This window comes from Porites lutea, chromosome 1 (assembly GCF_958299795.1).
Source record: "Porites lutea chromosome 1, jaPorLute2.1, whole genome shotgun sequence".
In the NCBI taxonomy this organism is placed as follows: domain Eukaryota; kingdom Metazoa; phylum Cnidaria; class Anthozoa; order Scleractinia; family Poritidae; genus Porites; species Porites lutea.
In genome coordinates, this window is record NC_133201.1 from 37,964,668 (window position 1) to 37,984,992 (window position 20,325).

Sequence of the window (20,325 nt, forward strand, 5' to 3'; positions counted from 1 at the left end):
TTTTTTTTTCAAAAAAAAAAAACACTTAAGATAAATCAAAGAGCAATTCACATGATATATGAAAGCAGTTCTCGAGAGCATTTATTTGAATGGTAATACTCCGATGGTTGAGTTAGAATCGCATTCGAGAAAGCAAAGGGTTCAGTCATGCACGGTGTGGATTTTACTTTCGTAATTTTTTTTATTTATTGCTCGTGTACGTGCCTTTATTGGATATATGAAAAGTTAGTATATAGGGCGCCACACAGAGGCCAAAATCTACTATGAAATTAAAAATAATAATTAAGTAAGCATGAAGGAATACCGTAATATGGAAAAGAGAGCTAAAGAATATAGTATTGATATTTATATACATGCATTATTTGAAACCCTCCGTAAAATATGTTTGAACTTGAAATAAGATTTCAAATTTTACTATAACATGCTGCGCGTGGAAATTAAATTCTTTAACGCTACGTATTAATGTTGTTTTTGTCACATCTATTTGTGTGAAACTATGTCTAGAGTTTCCTGTAAATCACGAGTTGGTGTTATTTTTGCCTCCAACTTTTATTTTTGCAAGATTGGCTTCTTTTATATCCGTTGTTAAGCAAAACGATAGCTATGACACTTCCCGTTCGGTCAGGTCGTTTTATTAGAAGCGATCTAAAATCGAATCGTAATTATAACTAAACAAGTTAATCAACTTTACAATTATTTTAAGTTGTTCAGAATGAAATAACCACTATGAATCTGTATAAAACAAACACTATAATTTATTAGTTTAAGAACTAAGATAGTGGTCACCACGTGGACAAAGATAAACTCATTTCACATAGCACGTGATCTGAATTAAACAGATTGGAGATTTAAGATGTAGTGTATTACAAAACGCGTGATTTATTTCCAGTGATAGTCAGATCGTTGATAATATTAGTGTAGTATTTAAAGCAGGACTGAATGTAGTTACGGTCAGAGCTCTAATTAAACTTTGATAATACTGATGATAATTTAGCTATTTGCCGCAAGCTTTTTGTGAGACGCTTCGGTGGGTTTCGCAAATTACTCAATAGAGATTAACGACCAAAACTTAATTCAACTAAACCAAAATGTAAAATACAGTAATAAAGCACTTAATTGTAAATTTAGTAGATCAAAATAAAAATTTTCAAACAGTTCAAAGAAACGGGATCTTTATAAAAACAAACGAAATGACGAAGTAAGCAAAACTATTTGATATATTGACGCCTTGATCAAACAGCGGAAGATACACTCGATCAAATGTTCTATCACGCGATTAACCACTCGTGCGGAACTTCCAAGTCACGAACATTTAACCATAAACTTTCAAACTAAAAGGACGTCAATACAATTCCTTTTAAATACATTAAAAACGTAAGACGCTTTTCGGAGAAAACAATTCCTTCTGGAATGTGATTGTATCTGTTCTTGATCAAGCGGACTCGACGATGACTTCGCCAAGTTCACGACACCCCAATTACAATTATGTAACCAGTTGTTTATCTTTCGAAAGAATTAGAATTATATAACGTTTTAGCATTAAGACGCATTATAGCTTGGTCAAGGATGGTATAAGCTGCTAAGCGCTCAACTGGCAACTGAGAAATTGTCACACAGTTGGGAGTCAGGCCAGGATAAACTGCTCTTTTTGTGAGGCCATGGATACGGAAGCAGTATTAGCGTGACCTTGAAACAATGAGAAACACCCCGCTAAATTTGCCGAAAAGAAAAAAAAAGCGCTATGGCTATTTTAGATTGACCTTTACTATGAAGTTAAATAAAGCGTTTCATTCTAGAAATGCTTTGAATGTAGCTATCTCAAAGACTGCGTCATAGTTGCCATTCCTATGAAGGGCAACGAAAACAGCGTCTTTTCAACGCGCAAGAAAACGTGACTAGTTTTTGACAAGTTCATGAACTTTCAAGGGCTTTAGTGGTATGTTTTGATATGTTGAACAAGAAAATTAAGAGGATTGTGCTCTAAATTAGCTTGCTTATGTTATTAATGTTGTTTTGGAGGAGATTCTTAGGAGCTCAACAATTCTCAGCTATGTTTACAATCAAAACCCACTGAAACGGCTTTCAAATCGGAAACTCGTGATTTACGTCTTGAATTTAAATTTGAAATTGTGTGACTCTTTTCATGATCGGAAATTGTAAAACAAAATTTGTGGTGAGCTACTTTTCAACACTGTTCTTAATTTTTTTACCCGTCAACAAGGTTGGGGTATTCGTCGGCTCCGAAATAAAATCAGCTATTAACTATTTAAATTGCTTAACAAGAGGGGATAAATTAGCCCTGATATAAAGCGAATATTACTTTAATTGAAATTGTTAAGAAACATGGCTATGCTTATTTTCAAACAAATGATTTCGTCCGTTTTGGATTTTTAGTGGTTGAAAACGGAGAGTGAAATTTTACGGATGGACGGAAAGGATTCTGCATGGATTAACAAAAAGCACAGTCAAGGTCATAACAAATTAGTGGAAAAAACACCCTGTTTAAGTGCAACCAGTTGAATGAGAAAAAAGAAAATAAAGATTTCATGCACCAGCCAAAAACACATTCTTTTGCTCGCCTTTTAATATACCGTATTGACGGTTTGTGAAAGTCAAGCAGCTTCTACGCACAGTCTCCCATCCCACCCCCGGACAGGAACACAGTACGTGTGTGCGCTGCTGAAACGCGTACGTGCCTCGACGAACTCGTAAACAACCACGCTTTTGACACGGAGAGCTCGTTTGACCCGCCCGCCCCGGTATAAGTCATTACACACCTCGCAAAATGCCAATTATTGCTAAGCCCCTTCGCTATCTTTTCGAATTAAAAGGCGTCGAATTAAGTTGTTTATATCTTAACTTAAGATTCCTGACAATCTTCACAAATTGCAAGCATTCCTTGCTAAAAGAAGACCTCGTTTAGCTCAAGTACGCTTGGGTGATTGAACAAGGGGTTGTTTTTTTAGAACTGAAAAAAATACCTCCGGCTAGCTGGAAACGTTTAATACAGGGTGGTAAAAATAAACGGTTAAAAAGAATGCAAGGTGTATTATAAATTAAGTGGTAAAAATATCGAAATAAGCCTATAAGAAGTTTTGTTAAATGGATTTTGTACGGAAAGTTTCTAGATACTCCAATATGAATGGTTTCAGAGGAAAGTTTTCATTTCTTTAATTCTGGCAAATTTCCGTTTTAGCTCTAGCATTTCACACAAATTTGGCCCAAGATCAAATGGGAAAGACCGAACTTTGAATTGCAGAGTGAAACAAATTATGCCGAGAATCATAACATACTATTTCGAAATCCGATTTTTTAGATTATAAACTGTTCGGCGATCTCATAAAAGTTTGTCTAGTCGTACATCATTGTTCTTTACAGAAGAGACAACAATAAGTCGTGTGACTTGAAATCTGAGAATACAAGTATATCAAACGTTCACTTGCGATTACTTTGGTATTATCTAGAGATTTGTAGCTTACTCCTCAAGTTTAGGTGTTTTAGTTTATGGTAAATAGACTGCACCTAGTTAAATTAACTAAAGCTTTAATTCCAAACGCGATTTTAATAACCCCAAAGGCAGCAAAAAATCAACAAACAAGTTGTCGCCCGATGTTATCGCCCTAGAAAACACTGCCTCAAAAGTACGATCACTAACACCCTCACCAAAAAGACAAGTCCAAGAACAATTTCCAAAATTCCTTTATTTATTTTTATTCATTTTTTCCTTTTTTCAGAAGTACAGAGTACTTTGTAATCAAGCTGTTTTTTTGGAAGGAACTTTCTGGCTGGAACTGCTCCTTTAATTATGTAATAGCATTATATTTTTTCCCATTTAAAATGAAAACAAAACCATGCATTGTAAAATTTATGGATTATAGTTGTTTTGTCTGAGTTTTTTCTTTTCCAGAACATTTAGTCAAGTTCTGATAAGTATTGCTGAGAAAACAATGAGTGCTTGCATGCAGGCATGAATGTTATTCCTAAGGTTAACAAGTGTCACACGAAATCAAGAGGGAATATTTCAAACTGAATCGAACTGATAAAGTTCCGCTTCAGTGACAGTCTCAACATTTAGCAAGATTTTTTTTTTAACTTTTTCAGCTGTCTTATTTATGTAAAATCGTGGAAAAGCAATAAAATGCTATTTAGGCACTCGGTTACGACCAAACTAAGGATTGCCCACGGTTTATAAAGTTTTGTTAGCGTACCGTCAATTTTTGAGACCAAGTGAAATCGCCATTTCCGACGCCGGGAACCCCTCGCACAATTTACCCTCCGTTTCTTGAGCCGTTGAATGAAAATATAACTTGTCTGAGAAATTAGGAATACGTTTTAAGTTTAAGCTAAAAGATTCTAATCATCACTAGTACCGAAAGGAAACATGACAGTTTTCCACAGTGAGAAATTCACCGGAGTTAAGCAACCGAGTAAATAGCTAAATCACCGATCTCCAATTGGCAATGTGACAGTTTCAACCATCGCTTTTTAGGTTTGAGGTAGGATTTGTTTCGGTTATCCCGTATTGACTGGTGGTAATCGCAGTAGCGGTTATAGACACTTATAAATTGTCGCTTCTCTTCAGCCCTAGAGTCGTCACCGTCCACTCAGACGACACTGAAATAGGTCACCAGTTAGAGATGCACAGCTCAAAGTCGCCGTAGCTAGTATAGAGTATGGCTCCGGCAGGTCAATCGATGTCGGGCCGTCACTGATTTGTCAAGAGCAAGGCAAAAAATAAGTAAAATTTCCTAATTATGGCTATAAAAAACTATCTCCATCTACGGTAGTAAACGTAGAAATTGCAACTTTTACGCTAGAGGGTATCTTCAGCCTATTCTGAACTCTGCGTGAAGTAAAGTTATGTGTGCAAAACCATTTAATAACTAAAATAACATTTTCTGAGTATCGTAGGAATTTTATGTCGTGCAAACTGCCCAGTCTTGTCATATGGCAAGGCTTTGAAAGAAATTAAAGACGGTTCAGCCGGCGAGCTCCTTCACCCTGCGGCATGCTTGACGGCTTGCTTGATCTCGGCTCCATTAAAGCGTTTGCGCTTAGTTTGCGTTCAGCTTGGTTAACTATAAACGCTTAGTTCACGATGCAGCTTTCAAAAAGTCCACGCCAAAAAAAAAAAAACAAGAAAAAAATCAAAGAATGATAAGAGTTCTTTATTACTTCAATAAGAGAACAGTTTTTTTAAATTTGTTATGTTTTGGCGAAATATAAAGTCTCTTAACTTATACTAAACACCTATACATTTTTTTGAAATCTAGTCGGTACAGCCTAGCAAGTTCCACACCTACGCAATTAACTACATTCTTGATTTAAATTAAAGTTAGCAGGTTTTTAGCTGTTGAAGTTTCTATGCTAAACAGATAGCTTCAAGATTCCACTTGTTTGAATCTATCAACTAGATAAAACCACCCACGACAATCTTACGTTAGCCCGTGAATTATTATAGCTGATGACAAGATAATCAGAAATCAATTCACCTCTCTGATGTTCGTGTACGAGCCACAAAATACACCTTAAACGATGTGGCAAAAAAATATTACATTACAAGGCAGGATGCTCCGCCAGTTACGTAGTCCGCCATATTAGCTGATGTGTTTATGGAAGCGACTGATTTTACTCGTCTTCATAAACAAGTACCGTAAACGTCTTTAAAGACGTGTTTTTGTTAACACGTAGTGTCTAAACTTGTCTCATATCCAAAATTCCTACACATTCTGACGAAGTACATCTCTCTGTTAAATCCGTCGCCTTTTTTTTTTTTTTTTGCTCGGTAAATCACGTTTCTTCGGCGACCCCTTTAACTTACTAAAAGTAGTTAATTGAATGACGTATTTCAACCTTGATATATCATAATATAGCGCCAATAACTGAACATATAAAGATCACCTAAATACACTGTATTTTTTAAATACTAAGTACATCGGGAGCTAGAATAGGATGTGGAAAGCGTTTTCTCGTTAAGACAAATAGCAATTATGACTTATGATTATGACAAGGTTATTAGAGTATCAGAATAGCCTGATGTTAATGATAGCATAATAATTTCTAACTATTTTAATGTATGTATCTTAAATCATACATACATGAGGAAAGATACTCTAAGCACTGCACTACAAGGAAGATAAAAGTAATATTGACTACGTGGTCGCAGAATGAAATCGTTTTTGTGAATGCCGGAAAAAAAATACCCCAGATTATTCAATTTTTAAATTCTTGAACTGTAAACAAGAAATAACCACTTAAGAAAAGTTCTGCTTGGACGTTTTTCATTTCAACTGACGTGGATTTAAGGAATTGTTTCAAAAGTTTTAACACCGCTTATGCTAAGTTTACGACCCTGGCAATATGTCAAAAACGATCTCAGTAAAACAAGCCTAGGGCCACGCGATGGAATCACGTTTGTATGTAAGACTGACCTGTATAAACGCAAACGCTATAAAACAAAAGTTGCTTACTACGAACTGGAGTTAAAAGAACAGCCTAATGTCTATAACTGTCTGCTTTAAGTTCACCTTTTCTTGGTTTACGCAATATTAGACCAGTTCGACCTCTAGAGTGAGAAAAATGGCAGCAACTAAACATGCCGGCTTTTCTCAGGCGTTTCTCATGTGATTGTAACTTAGTTTCGCTCATGGTACCGACTGACTTTCCACACATGCTACGCACTCTACTGGATAATCGTGATATCTTTTCATAGGAAATAAAGGTCTTAGTAGATTCTTTCGCCAAGCCTAACCCACGCCTCCCGTCATTCACGAACCTTCCACCGTCCTTCTAGGAGTTCTTCGGTTTATCTGCGTAACTTCATTTTTTTTAAGCGTCGTGCGTGTCCGTAACGAGACTGAAAAAGTGACCTTATTAGGTTATTTTTCGTCTTCACTCAAAGCGTTCTACTGGCACGTCCGTCCCTACTCAAACAGGAAAATGAGGACTCTTTACAACTGAGAATGTCTCAGTGTTATACTAGAGGCATATCCTTTGCGTAGGCCACAAGCATTCCTTTCTACAGTGGTCACGCTTATTTGTTTGTTTCTCTCGCCACATCGCACATTCGATGTAGTTTTTCCTAGTTATTACTCTCTGCGTGAAAGAAAAAAAATGATTCAGTCGTTACTTTGACGTGCTTACACACACGCGGTCTAAGGATAAGTTATCTGTTGATGAAGTCAATCTCGAGTTGACTAAGAGAGCCTTTTTTTATAACGGGCGACCCTTTTTAATGATCGTATGTAGTTTTGTTCATAAGGAGGATACCCTTTTTATTGATTGTATGTAATTTTTAATTTTTAATTTATTATTATTTATTCCTTTCTTTTTTGTGCAGGACCCATATGGAGAGCATTTTTTATAACTGAAATGGTCATCCTGTTTAAACATGTCATTATTATCATTATTACGCGCGCACGTGCTGTTTTGCGGACTGAACGCCAGCTAGTCACTCCGCTTTCCTGTTTCGTAACTGACGAAAACAATAAATTAAAAAAGGAAAAAAACACTCTCTTTATCTACCTTTGCTAAAGTGTTCACATGATAATTAACCTATGATTTGTTGCATGTGCTACTGGCTCCAAATGAGTTTCGCCGGAATTGCTAAAGGGCTCACGTCGAAGGACTCCAAAAAGGGAAAACTCGGCTACGAATGAGTTGACATCTAGAGCAACCTTCTCCCAGTAGAAGAACAAATATCTGATGCAAGGTCAGTAAAGCGGGACAAAAACAACTCTTCTGGACGGAAATCTCGGAAAAACTAAGAAAGCCCTTCGGATTCTTTCCACTTATGTTACGTAAGGCAACTGGCTGTAACTACAACAGCTGATCAAGTGCGTACAACCCTATGGAATCGCTCAAACTTTTCGCTTGTGTCGCACTTTGTATTGAATTTACACTCCGCGAATAAAAGATGCTAGAATGCAATCGGTGAAAGCTATTGAGCAGTCGTTTTCAGTTTTGTTGTTTTTTATTTTGTACAAAGTGGTCCGCCTAACTCTTAACTCTCTCGATGGATTGAGATAAAAGATACTGAGCAGGTCATTCCGTCCATCCCTGATTGCTTGAGTGTGATTTGTGTATTTTATCAAACCGAAATTGTTTTGATAACCATTTAAGACCTTAGCAGCTTTTGTTGTTCAGCAAAAATCCGCATAAAACGCTAGTAAAAAAACTGTGGATTAGTTAGAACCTCCAGGCTCTTTTTTGACCATTAACCCCATCACTCTCCAACAAGTTGTGGCGAGATTATATGTCATTTTTAACTTTCGAATCTGTGGACAGAATCCTGTGCTGCTACCATTCAAATGAAACTCCTCTTTGACAGACCTTTTGCATTTTACCGTTCATTTCTTAGGATTTTTTTTTAATTGTGGACTGACTGTTTTGGATCAATTGACGATTTCTCCGCCAGTGGGCATGCTGAATTTTTGCACGTATATTATTAAAAGGGAAAAGGTTAAAAATACCTAATATCCTAATATATAAGAACCACTTTAGCCTGATAAGTGAAGAAGGTTGATATTCACTTAACTTCTAAAAGCTCAGAAAACACTTGTCGTAACCCAAGTGTTCTCCAAGGGCCATTGCTGCGACCTTATTGTGCAGTAAAAATTAAAACTATATCGATGCAATGGAAATAGTATTATTATGTGGTACGTGGTAGTGGTATTTCTACTCTGCTCTACAAGTAACGTACCGCCGGTATTAAGCATAAGTGGTACATTTGTAAAAGCTTGTTTTTGGAACAATTCAGCCTTTTTCACCTCCCAACCAATATAAGAGAATCATTTGGGCCTGTCACAAAAACGGTCACACTGGATCATTCGCGTTCTTGTGGAGTTTCACTGAGACGGTTTTTACTAACATGCAATTAACAAACGTGAAAATACAATGCCTAAGCAACAAAATGTTGCTGAAGGTGAAGCAATTCTCGGAATGTTCTCTGTACCAATACTGTCTCAAAATCACAGTTGAAGCAAATTGAAAGTGCTTTTGTTTCTGTAAAAAGCTCTCATTGTAATTTCAATTGCTCTCTCTAACAGCTTCATCGCCTTCATGATGTCAGTTTTGTTCAGATCATCCATTCCTTTCACTTCACTTTTAAATCAAAACTTTAGTAAACTACAGCTTTTCATCTCTCGAGTCTGCCCTACTTCACCTGTTCTGACCGGCTGTCCTGCTGAGTTGAACCGGCTAAATCACCTTTGCTTAGAGGGACTGTGTCACGGCTGTCTATAGTTCATTTTCAGGTTCAGTTATAATTCTAATTCCTTATTTGTTACGGAACTTGCGAAATTACTTGTGAATGACGAAATCACAGCTTCGTGTCAAACAAACATGTCTCTCTAGCATTATATCAAAAGTTACAAACAACAAAAATGGACCGTTTGAAAGACTCTTAGGCTAACTAGTTTTCAAAAGCCACAATTGTAGTTCGCAGTTTCAGTCTTCTTCATGTTTGTCTATTCGTTCTTCCTTTTGTATTTGTCAACGTTTCGCGAAGGTCATGCTTTACTCAGTTTTGTAGCATTTCCCACTGTTATTGACTCCTGTAAAGACTCTAACTACCTTTTCACTGACTTGGCTAAATATAATAACAACATCAACAACTTTATTGACTTTATCTTCGACATGAAGATTTCAGTACCAAAACAATAACAAATGAAAAAAGTGAAATAAAAGTTAAGTAAGAAAGAAAGGAACAATTGAATATTATCATAGAAGAAGAAATTTCTTGGCTATGTACGGCTTCTACGCTACTCGTATGGTAAGAAAGTTTAATTAGAAAGTTCCTGACAGGGCGGGGGGGGGTCCCATCTCGCTTGTCTGAATTTTAAAACGTCTCGTGTCGGTCTTTGTAAATGCTTCACGTCGCTGTCTGAAATTGAACGAAAATTCTTTGTCTTTATCGGAATTTTTGAGAAGGGGGATAGCGATGCGTTGTAAAGAAACCATTACAGTTCTTCAATTTCTCAGTTAACATTTCGCGTATCGAACACCTATACATCGCCATTCACAATAAAGCGATCCACATTCTACATTTTAAGACTAACTGGCCAAGGATAATTGACGAAAATTACTTCTTCTGGTGATAAATTAGCCAAACCACCGTTCTTTGTCGATTATTCTCGGCTTTACCGTCACTGTCGCAATTTGGCCGAGGGAGGTTGTGACAGTTACTTGTCGCGATTTCATTTTACGCTCTGTCGCTACTTCTTGAGCCATGTCGCTTGTAGGAATTTGTCCTGGCAGGGCCTAATAATAATCAAGCCATACGTGATTGAATCGATTTTCCAGCAATACCGGCAACATACTTTTAGCATTACTTTAAAGTAATCTCAGTGACTGCCGCTTGCTCCAGCTCGGTCGCGTAATACAAAGTTTAATAAATTAAACATAGCAAAACTGACAAACCTATACCCTAATCGCGGACAAATAACTAGTTTTCAAAAACCTTTGTGTTTCTTAGAACCCAGCCAAAGCAAAAAAATGACCCTCGAATGGCTCCCACTAGTCAGGACAGTAAAAAGGATTGTGAAGATTGCTATCTCTGGCTCCACCCACCCACCCACTTCCTAACTGTAAAAAAACATGATTATTCAAAACGTCTGCTCAATGAACAATACACTGTTCTATTTCAGTTCTTCTAATAAAGCTGATATTACGTGCGTGGTAGTTCTCTTAATCGATTGATATTTCAATTCGTGTATAAAACAAATTTTGCGGTCATTTAACGATATAGCAACACACGGTAACTTCTAAACTCTTCTTCATTGCTATCACGGGTCATAAACGGCTCAGTTTACGCATTTGAGGTTATGATATAGGATCATTTATTTTCTGCGGTAAATCATAAAGAAGCTGAGTAGTTTACAGTTGACGAAATCTAAATTAAACTGAATTATATTGTGAATACTTTTCAACGTTCCAAAAAGCTGTGAGTGAGCAAATTTGACATTCCAAAATCAATCACAAGCTGTCAAACACGATTTACACTTTAAAAAGCTGACTCTAAGAAAATATTTGAAGGCTAAAATCATAAATTTTCCTTTTCCATTTTTCGTCTCGCGTGATGCATAAAAAAAGGGAAACTTAACCCCGGACTGATTGATATAATGAAAGGAAAAAATCAAAGACTTTCGAAGCAATTAGCAGGATGTTTTCTTTCCGGTAACATTAGGAAACAAAGGACTTTGAAACAAAAAAATGATTATTTTCAGAACTGGGCCCCGCCGGACGTAGCTTTTATCGAAAATAAATCAAGAGAAAAAAAAAAGATGTTTAATCACGCAACAGACAAAAAACCCGGATTTTCTTATTGTCTTTTGAGTCCGAGAAAGAGACACAAAATGAGCACAAACTAAGTTGTTAGTTGACGAGATCTAGAGGTAATGTTGTTAAACACTTGTCTATGAAAAGAAGTTGTCTTTGTATTTTAGTACATTAAAGCGTATCTTGGTGAAAATAAGATGATATTAAGTGTTGGGTGGTAAATAAGGTTTTGGAACAGACCCAGGTAAGTCACTTGTGATTGATGTCATATTAGAGGTTTATCGTTCAGAAAATCAGCTCTTCTGAAACGAATATCATATTTGAATATTATGAGAAAAAGCGCTTCCGATTCGCATAGAAAAAAAAACCTTTTCGTTTTGCCGACCTGGACAAAAGGATGAAATTCCTAAAGTGCGCCGAGCTACAAAACAAATATTGACAATGGATAGGATTAAGACTATTAAAGCAACGATAAGTGTCATTTCATTCGGTTAAATTCTAGTGGAATATTACAAAAGAAGGCGCCGAAAACATTCATTGACGGGTGTCTTTGTACAAAAATATTTCCTAGTCTGCAAGCAATTATCCGTAAAATCGTGAAGTTTTTGTAAAATCATCAGATATTTTGCATTGACCTCATTTCTGAAACTTTAGCTCACAGTTATAGGCAAAGGCAAGGTTAAAAAAAAATGCAAATTCGCAAATTCCTGCAAAATTTAAGGAAGATACCACAGTCTCTTTTTAATGGTCACAGCTTAGGATTTTCATGCAAAGACTCAGAAGTAAGAATGACATGGCACACTCGAAGGGTTAAGCTGGTAAATCACATGTTTAAACTCAGTGAATGAATCAGCAGTTTATAAGAACAAATGGTGCAGTCCTTAAAGATCAAAGATGAGAGCGTGCTACTTTAGCCAGGAAACATATTTTAGAATTAAAATAGCAAACGAATTCAGGAAACGATTATCGGCAGCGTTATATCACTCAGTTCCCGGAGAGGCGCCTAAATGTTATACCCTTAAACCGAAATTATTCCAGCGCATGCAACGTAAATATTTACCGCAACCACTGACCGCAACTTAAAATACTTGTTAACAACTTAGCCAAATATAGGACTGGACGCAGCCGAGTACGTGACTGCAATATTTTTACACACACACACATGTACAGTCGACCGCAAGGTAATCGAATCACGAATCATGATGGATCAAAACAGATTAGAAGCAGTTCATAATTCGGAAATGACAAATTTACAGAAATGTGATTTGCTGTTTCTGTTACCCGCTTCCCAGCGAGAGACAAACCGCCAGCAGTGTAATGTGGTCTCTATTGAATTAGCCTGTGCATAAAATTCTTAGGTGTGGTCAATAGACACACATATTCCCCATCACATTTAAGAACTTATTTCACTCTGCAAACTTGGCAACATGTCAAGGTAAACAGTTTGCCTATTTCTTGGACGCCCGAGATACAGGAAAGAGGGAGCAAAGGTTATTATTAGGGTTACAACGAGAACGTTATGAAAAGCAGTTCCACTTGAAAGATAGCATCGAAGTCTCCTCTTCAATTCTGTGTTTCTGTGGTATACCACAAATGCTGGGTTAGGTCAGGGGCCTTGACAACAGAGCTCATCCTCTAACAATAGGCACTCATGGTTTGTTTCGTCTTTACTTTTTTACCCGTACGAAACAAATCATCGAGCCGTTTGCGGTTGCTGGAAATTCTTTTCAATTTAAAAAGTTTTGTTTTAATCGGTAGCATCGTTTACTGTTAATTGCTTCTTTTTCGCCACGTAGTATGGCGGCTACAAGAGACTCCTGTACGTGTGTTTTCAACTTTTGGCATGGAATAATAAGCGAAAATCTATCAACATCGCAGAAAATAGCCCCTTAACATTAGCAAAGTTGCCAAGTTGCAAAAACCTCTGCAAAATATCACGAAGTTGGGGAGATTTATCTTCTCTCATTTTTGACATATCATTCTCATATCATTCTCAAAGTTCTCTTACGGTCAAGCGCTCTTTTCATTGGTGTCGATGGATTTTTGTTGACTGCATCGGTCAAAGGCAAAATTGGGAATACGAGTTAGCTAAAACATGAAATTTAAGGAAACGTGGCTAGGAAGAGGGCACACCTACCACATACAGCTACTTCGAGAAAGGTTGTCGTAAAAAATGTGCACGCGACAATCCTGAAAGGCAACATGGGATATGATCAATACACTGTTCCTGACGATTGAAGCTGTCGAATTTATTTGCAGTGCTTTCCTTTAGCACTCGCAAACATATGTCCATGGCCTCAAGTGCCATTCTTTCAAATTTCTTTGAAGAAAAGTGAACTCAAAACCACCCACGATTGTCGCGTGCACTTTTTCCGACAACCTTTCCCGAAATAGCTGTATACAAAACAGTATAAAGCGTCCTGTTTGAGACCCCGTTAACACGGGTCCGGAAAAATGTTTGAACGGACCAAACTTACACGAATCCTCCTTTCGTTTACACAAGACCCGCGCAACCGTGCAAGTTTTTGACTTTTGACGTGTAAACGGTACTACAATCTGTAAAAGAATCTGAAAGGTTCCGTGTAAACAGATTGCACAGGTAAAAAAAATCGTCCGTTCAAATATTTGTCCAGACCCGTGTAAACCGGGTGTGCTGAGAATTACATCTCTCCAGTTCATTTTGACATTGACCATGAAAACAAAATAAAAGGAAACAGGACTTTCTAAGAGGCTAATTTCAACCAATACAGCTATTTCGAGAAAGGTTGTCGGAAAAAATGTGCTCGCGACAATCCCGAAAGGTAATATGGGATACGATCAATTCACTGTTCCTGACACTGTAGCTGTCGAACCTACTTTTGTTGCCTTCCCTTAACACTCGAAAAACAAAAGTCCATGGCCTTATCTCTCCTGCCATTTTTTCAAATATCACTGAAGAACAGTGAACTCAAAACCAGCCACAATACCTTTCGGGATTGTCGCGTGCACTTTTTTCGACAACCTTTCTCGAAATAGCTGTAAAGCTGTTGATTTTCCCTTTAAGTCCCACAAGTAGAGACCTTTAGATTCTAAGACGAGTACGACAACGAGGACGAGATTTTCTCAGTACTAAGTAGTAAGCGCGCGTGAACCAGCGTCATTTTGGCGGGAAAACGTGGTAGCTGTCGTCAGTCTACTACGAGTTTTAGCGAGAATGTCGAAGAGGGAAAAACAAGTTATCAAATGTTAGAAGTTCTATCATTTTGCGATCAGGAGAGGGTGTAAAACCTCCTTCACTAAAGGTAACAGTGCTAACCTTTCTAGTGAAAAGTGGTGAAATGAGGCTTTCCGGGGAGTCTATATTTTGAGGGGACGCGAAAAAAACTTTGAGTCAAATCTCGTACTCGTAGTCGCCCTCGTCCTATAGGTCTCCAGTGACTAGTGTCAATATGCAAAGCAACGACAGTTATTGAAATGATCACCTATGGGAGAATTTTATGATCTTTTGACAAATTCTCTCAACCAATTTGTTAAGTAAATGTATGAAAATCAGTTTGGAGAATTTGAATCCCGATATTGGGGCTTAAAGGGTTAATAACTTCTCTTCTCTTTAAGGAAATGTGTGGAGATCAGTATGGAGAACTTGTCTTGGATATTAGGGTTGAAAAATGTTAACGTAAGCCTGCATGGATGATCTGAGGAAGTACCTTTTTTTCGCTTTTTGATATGGAACAGTTTCTCAAGTGGCGACCTTTATCTATGTAGGCTCAGATGAAATGATACCTTAAGACAACAAGCCTGCTTATTTCCTTCCGACCCTACTAATGTTTTGGGAATTCAAATAGAACAGCGAAGTCGCCGAGTCATAGACTTCTCCAATTTTGGTTATCTTGAGAAGCAAAGTCTTAACGGAAACCGCAGACGGGCTAAGTGGGGTTTATCGGGTTGTAGTGCACTGTCTGCTTATTCAGGCCTAATTTTGATAATCGTATTTTAGATAACACTGAAATTAATCATAACATTGTTGTGACTGAAAAAATAAAATGGCATTAATCATACTGGAACTTGCCTTTGAAATGACAAAATTGTTAGAACTTTACACCTTATTTTAAGATTAGTGGCAAATGTCATGATAACTGGCCTTCGATGACTCTTTTCAAGGTATAAGTTCTTTTAAATTCTGCACATACAAAGCCTTGGGACCTAAAAGCCTCTGAAAACGGCTTTGACCGTACAAGGGTCGGACGGCTATGTCATGCTGATGAACCCTAATGAGGGTGAAACACCTGTCCATGGCTGCCACTGCCCGGGTGATATAGCTGTGCGTATGCATTGAGATACTGGCTAGGGGGTGGGTTGATGTACGTGTGTCACTTGCTCCTATAAAGTTTGTCTCCTTGAGGGGTATAATTCTTATTTTCCGACGAACATCCTTGTAAATGTTGTATGGGAGTCACCCACCACATCACACAGGCAGTGGCAGCGGCCATTTACAGCTGTTTCTTTCTCTTTAAGACTCAGTAGCATGGGAAAGCTTTCACCAAGAGGATTCCCGTGCGACCAGTCAAGTGCAAAAGCACGTCTTTAAGCGGCAGCTCCACTGTACACTTGCGGTAGCTGTTGGCTGGGGACCTTAAAACAGTTTTCGGCAAGCATATGGCTGATATGGCTGTGCGCATGCGTTAGGTACTGGCCAGGCCATGGGTCTGTGTAAGTGCCCCTTGATAGCAGTTTGTCTGTGGAATGCCGGCACTCGATTTTTTACGCAATTGCATAAATTGCGTTTACTGCGACGATCACTTCTTCATTTTCATTTCAGCAGTCCATATGATTTATTTCATATATCATTAACACTCGGTTTTCATTGTACATTAATGGTTACTGAATCTTTCCTTGATGACTGCGAGGGAGGTTTCTGAAACCAACCAAACGTTACCTTAATTTCAATCTCTTCGAAACCCTTTCATTATGAGAATGGGGTCTCCTTCATTGATCATTGAGCTCGGTAAACGTAACTAGCTCTTTCGCACATATAGTCCCTTTGCAGCTAGAACGCAAGAAACGTACGGAGACAAGACAAAGAGCTCAACTCATTTAAAACGGTAATTAGTCCTTTGTTTGTCTTACCCCAGTGCTTGATTGACCAACTACAAAAGGCCTATTATAGATGTATCGAAGTGGAAACTGAAACTTCCCTTCAGATGAGAGGGCTGCTGAACGCTGAAGAGTTAAACTTGTGTCTGCTCAAGGAGAAGCTCCAGCTAGTGCCAGAGCGAAGATTTGGACCCGTAACAACACCCTCTAGACCTAGTGCTTTAAATGCAGGCCATGTGCCGTGAAACACGTCCGTGGTAGTGGTCGATGACGTGTGTCCCAGAATAGGTTTATCTTCACTACTTTCACATTGCCAGTAATGCACCTTGGTTTACCCCCCAAAAAACTGACGCAAGCTTTGTTTTAGCATTCTCTTGGGACGACGGTAATACCCATAAGAAATTGAAAATTTGAAACTCTTGTGCAAAATTTGGGAGGGTACCCAAGGTGTATTATTGGCAATGTGAAAGTGAAGGTATAACAATAACTAAGTTTACACCTTGAAAAGCTTATCGGAAAACAGTTTCGCGCGATCCTTGCTTGTTCTGATCCAAACTGCTGAGCTGGAAATTTCAATAAAAAGTAGCTGAAAAATCCTAACTTATTCACAATCCTTGAGTCTCTATAAATAAATGTTATTATTATTATTATTATTATTTGTCTCGATACCTACCTTGTCGATGTTGTGGTTGTCACTCTCGCTATATTATGACATCATCGTGCAACAAGACGTTAGTGAATGGACGTTAGTGAATGGCCTAATAATTCGACATTGTACAGGTTAAAGGTAGTGTTTTCAATATTTTCCTCTTCTAGAAGGACCGACTGGAACTGTTGCCAGCTTTCACTAGCAAATGAAATTTGAAACACGCTTGAACTTCGGCATCAATTTGTTTAACGTTGTCAAGCGAGCAGTTTTAAGTTGATAGATTATGCAAAGGGACTTTTAAGTCTCTACTGATTAGAAAGGTCTCCATATACGTTAGGACTAAAACGACTTGAGCCTCTCAGCACCATAGGGGTCAGGAACCAATTGCACCATCATCACCGTCGATATCCTGGAGTCAACGAGGATTGGCACCACCACCCCTTACTATACTTGTTTCCTGGTCCACAGGAAGGACTTTTAGTTCTTTCACGCTGCCACCAGTATCCTACAACAGCTTCTGCCCTGTGACACGTGCTATAACAAGCAGTGACCAGTAAACTATAGCCTCCTCCTTCTTATTTCTTCTGAGTCCCAAGGTACAGATTGCATGAAGCACTATCTAATTGAGTTCGTGTGTGGAGCGTGCCAACGAAATTGTAAGGCAACCAAAATACGAATTTTAGCGATTAAAAATAATAAACAAACTAAAACAATAATAAAGACATGACGGGTGTAGAACATTTTTATGCGTTTAGGAGAAGATTATAGAAAAATCAAATCGTTTCAAATGGTGGATTCATTTGCACCAAACGCCTTTGGGTATCGCACTTACCCTCTGGCACTGTTTATCGTTATGAGCCTATCCTACATTAGATCATTGACAACTTTCTTCGGAGATCATCATCACCAGGACCTTTTCTCCAAGAAGAAATCAAACGTCGTTATCGGTTATCTGTGAAAGCTGACAGTTTCGTTGTTGCGCACCTCCAGGCATTTTTTTTTTCAAAGAAAAGGCTGCGAATACAAACGTGTTTATATTTGAGACCCTAAAGAAAGTCCCACATTCGAGATTCGATATCAAATTTTATTATTTTTTTCTCAGTAAAGGCACCACAGGAAACCTTCTACATGTCAAACGCAATTTTTACTCTATCTCAATTCTCTTTTCCCAACAGGAAACGTTTTAAAAGCATGTGCAACAGGTACTCTTGAAGCTTCCCCGTTCTCAGACATCTCTCTCCCAACATGGTCCTCAGTTACTCGTCTCTCACTTTCGCCTTTTTCCGGGACCAAAGTGTGGTACGAAGAGTTTAAAGAGGAGGCAGCTGTTGACCAAGTGTGACGATTCCCTACTACTCCAATCTCCTCTGTTAGAATGGTACGATGGCACTCCGAGTGCTTGTAGGAAGCTTACAATAGATCCTTTTTTGTAATTAAAGAACCTTCAGAATATAATTCTCAAACAAATGCGAAGCAAGCTTCTCAATAGAACGATATAGGAACTGCACGACCTTTAATAAACCAAACATGGTAACTTCAGCTGTTTGGTAGGCAAATTGCTGAAAAACTAATGCATTCGCCACTTTAGAAATGACAAGGAAACTGGACCGAGTTAGCTTTCGCAAAGACTTCTGGGATCGTTACTGGTGACGCGCCGGTCAGCTATTGGCCAATGTTTTTACTGTCCCCAGTAACAGTCCCAGAAGTCTTTGCGAAAGTTAACTCGGCCCAGTTTTCTTCGCGTTCCTGAAATGGCAAATGGCGAGTGCATGCTAACATCATGCAATATACAAAACTGCAGGACGAGTATATTATGGTGGCATTAGACCTTTCAGTTATAGAAATGGTCAAAGTCAAAAGTTGACAACAATTCCAAATTTCGGTAATGCTGAAAAAAAAAGCCAATGTTAAAGTAGTGAAAAAGTCGAGGTTTAATTTGAATGGTCACCGACATGACAGGATTTCGCCTAGACTCAAGACTATAAAGATCCACCTTACAAGATTCCATCATTCACTCTAGCGGTTAAAGAATCAAGTCGAAAAGATAAAATAATCATTGGCGACATCTATTCACGCAAAAACAAAACTATTGAGTTACCTCAACTGCACTGTGCGAGCTATTAGAAAACCACCGCAGCCAATGTTGCCAATGATCATTTTATCTTTTTAGGCGCTATATACATTCAAATCTCATTAAAGTTAGATCATCGTCTTAATTTGAGGAGTTTAAAAATTAAAGCAAATAACACAGGTTGAGTCATTTGTTTTTCTTCCTTAATTTTCTCAATTTCTTCAGTTTTCCTCCTTTCTTTTTCTTCCTTTTCTCTTTTCTTTTCTTCTCTCCTCCCGATGATCCTCCTCCAAAGAGGAACGACTTGATGACTGACCTGTTTTCCCACACAGCTTGTGTACCCTTCTTTCTACAACTGAAAAGGTAACAGAATTAATTTAAGCTCCGGACAAACCAACTCAGCATTGTTCTAGCCTGCGTGGCAAGAACAAGCTCTTAACGCTTCTCACGCGTCTAAAGTCTCCTTTCTCTTCCCTTTCGAACGCTTGCCACGCAGGCCTACATTGTTCTAACACGCTCTATGTTACATTATTCTTCCAAAAAGCTATCTACCTGTCATTAACTTTCAAGTTTCGGTGAGTTTGCGCATTGCTTTGATAATTAGCTCCCGGCAGGCTCTCGTTACCGGTGGGTCGAGAGAAACTGTTTGCAGGTTGCTGTTACATCTTGGACAACACGAAAGTCAAAATACAAAGGATATAAATTGGTAATAAAATATAAATAAAACTACCGTAAGCCTCACCTAAGAAAGCCCTCCCCCTTCCCTTCAAAAGTCAACAAACCTATTTAAATGGCCAATTCGCGAGAAAGCGACTTTTCCAGGGAAATAATTTCCGGTCAAATTATCGGAAGTAGTGGGGAATTCTTGCGCAATTAAAGTTAAAAGTCACCACAGTGTACACCTAATAAAATGCAGTATTCCTCCTAGACTCAAAGCGACGTTTAATTAGTTAGTCTGTCGCAGATAGCCTTATTCAAACGAAATTGTAAACTTTTATCCCAGTTGCAAGTACATTCAAATTACGAGCATTGTCGTTAAATAGTTACTACAAAAATGCCAGAAATATTGTACACTTTTGTACATTGAAGGCAAATAGAATTAGGCAAAATAAGAATCTCTCATCTGTTTTGCTTCTTTTGTAAGGATTTTAATAATTTAAAGGAAAAGTAAAAAATACCCGGAAGAATATAGTACCGAATAATCGACTTGAAATGCGATCAAAGTCTTGTTTTGCGTTTTCTGAGCAAGAACGTT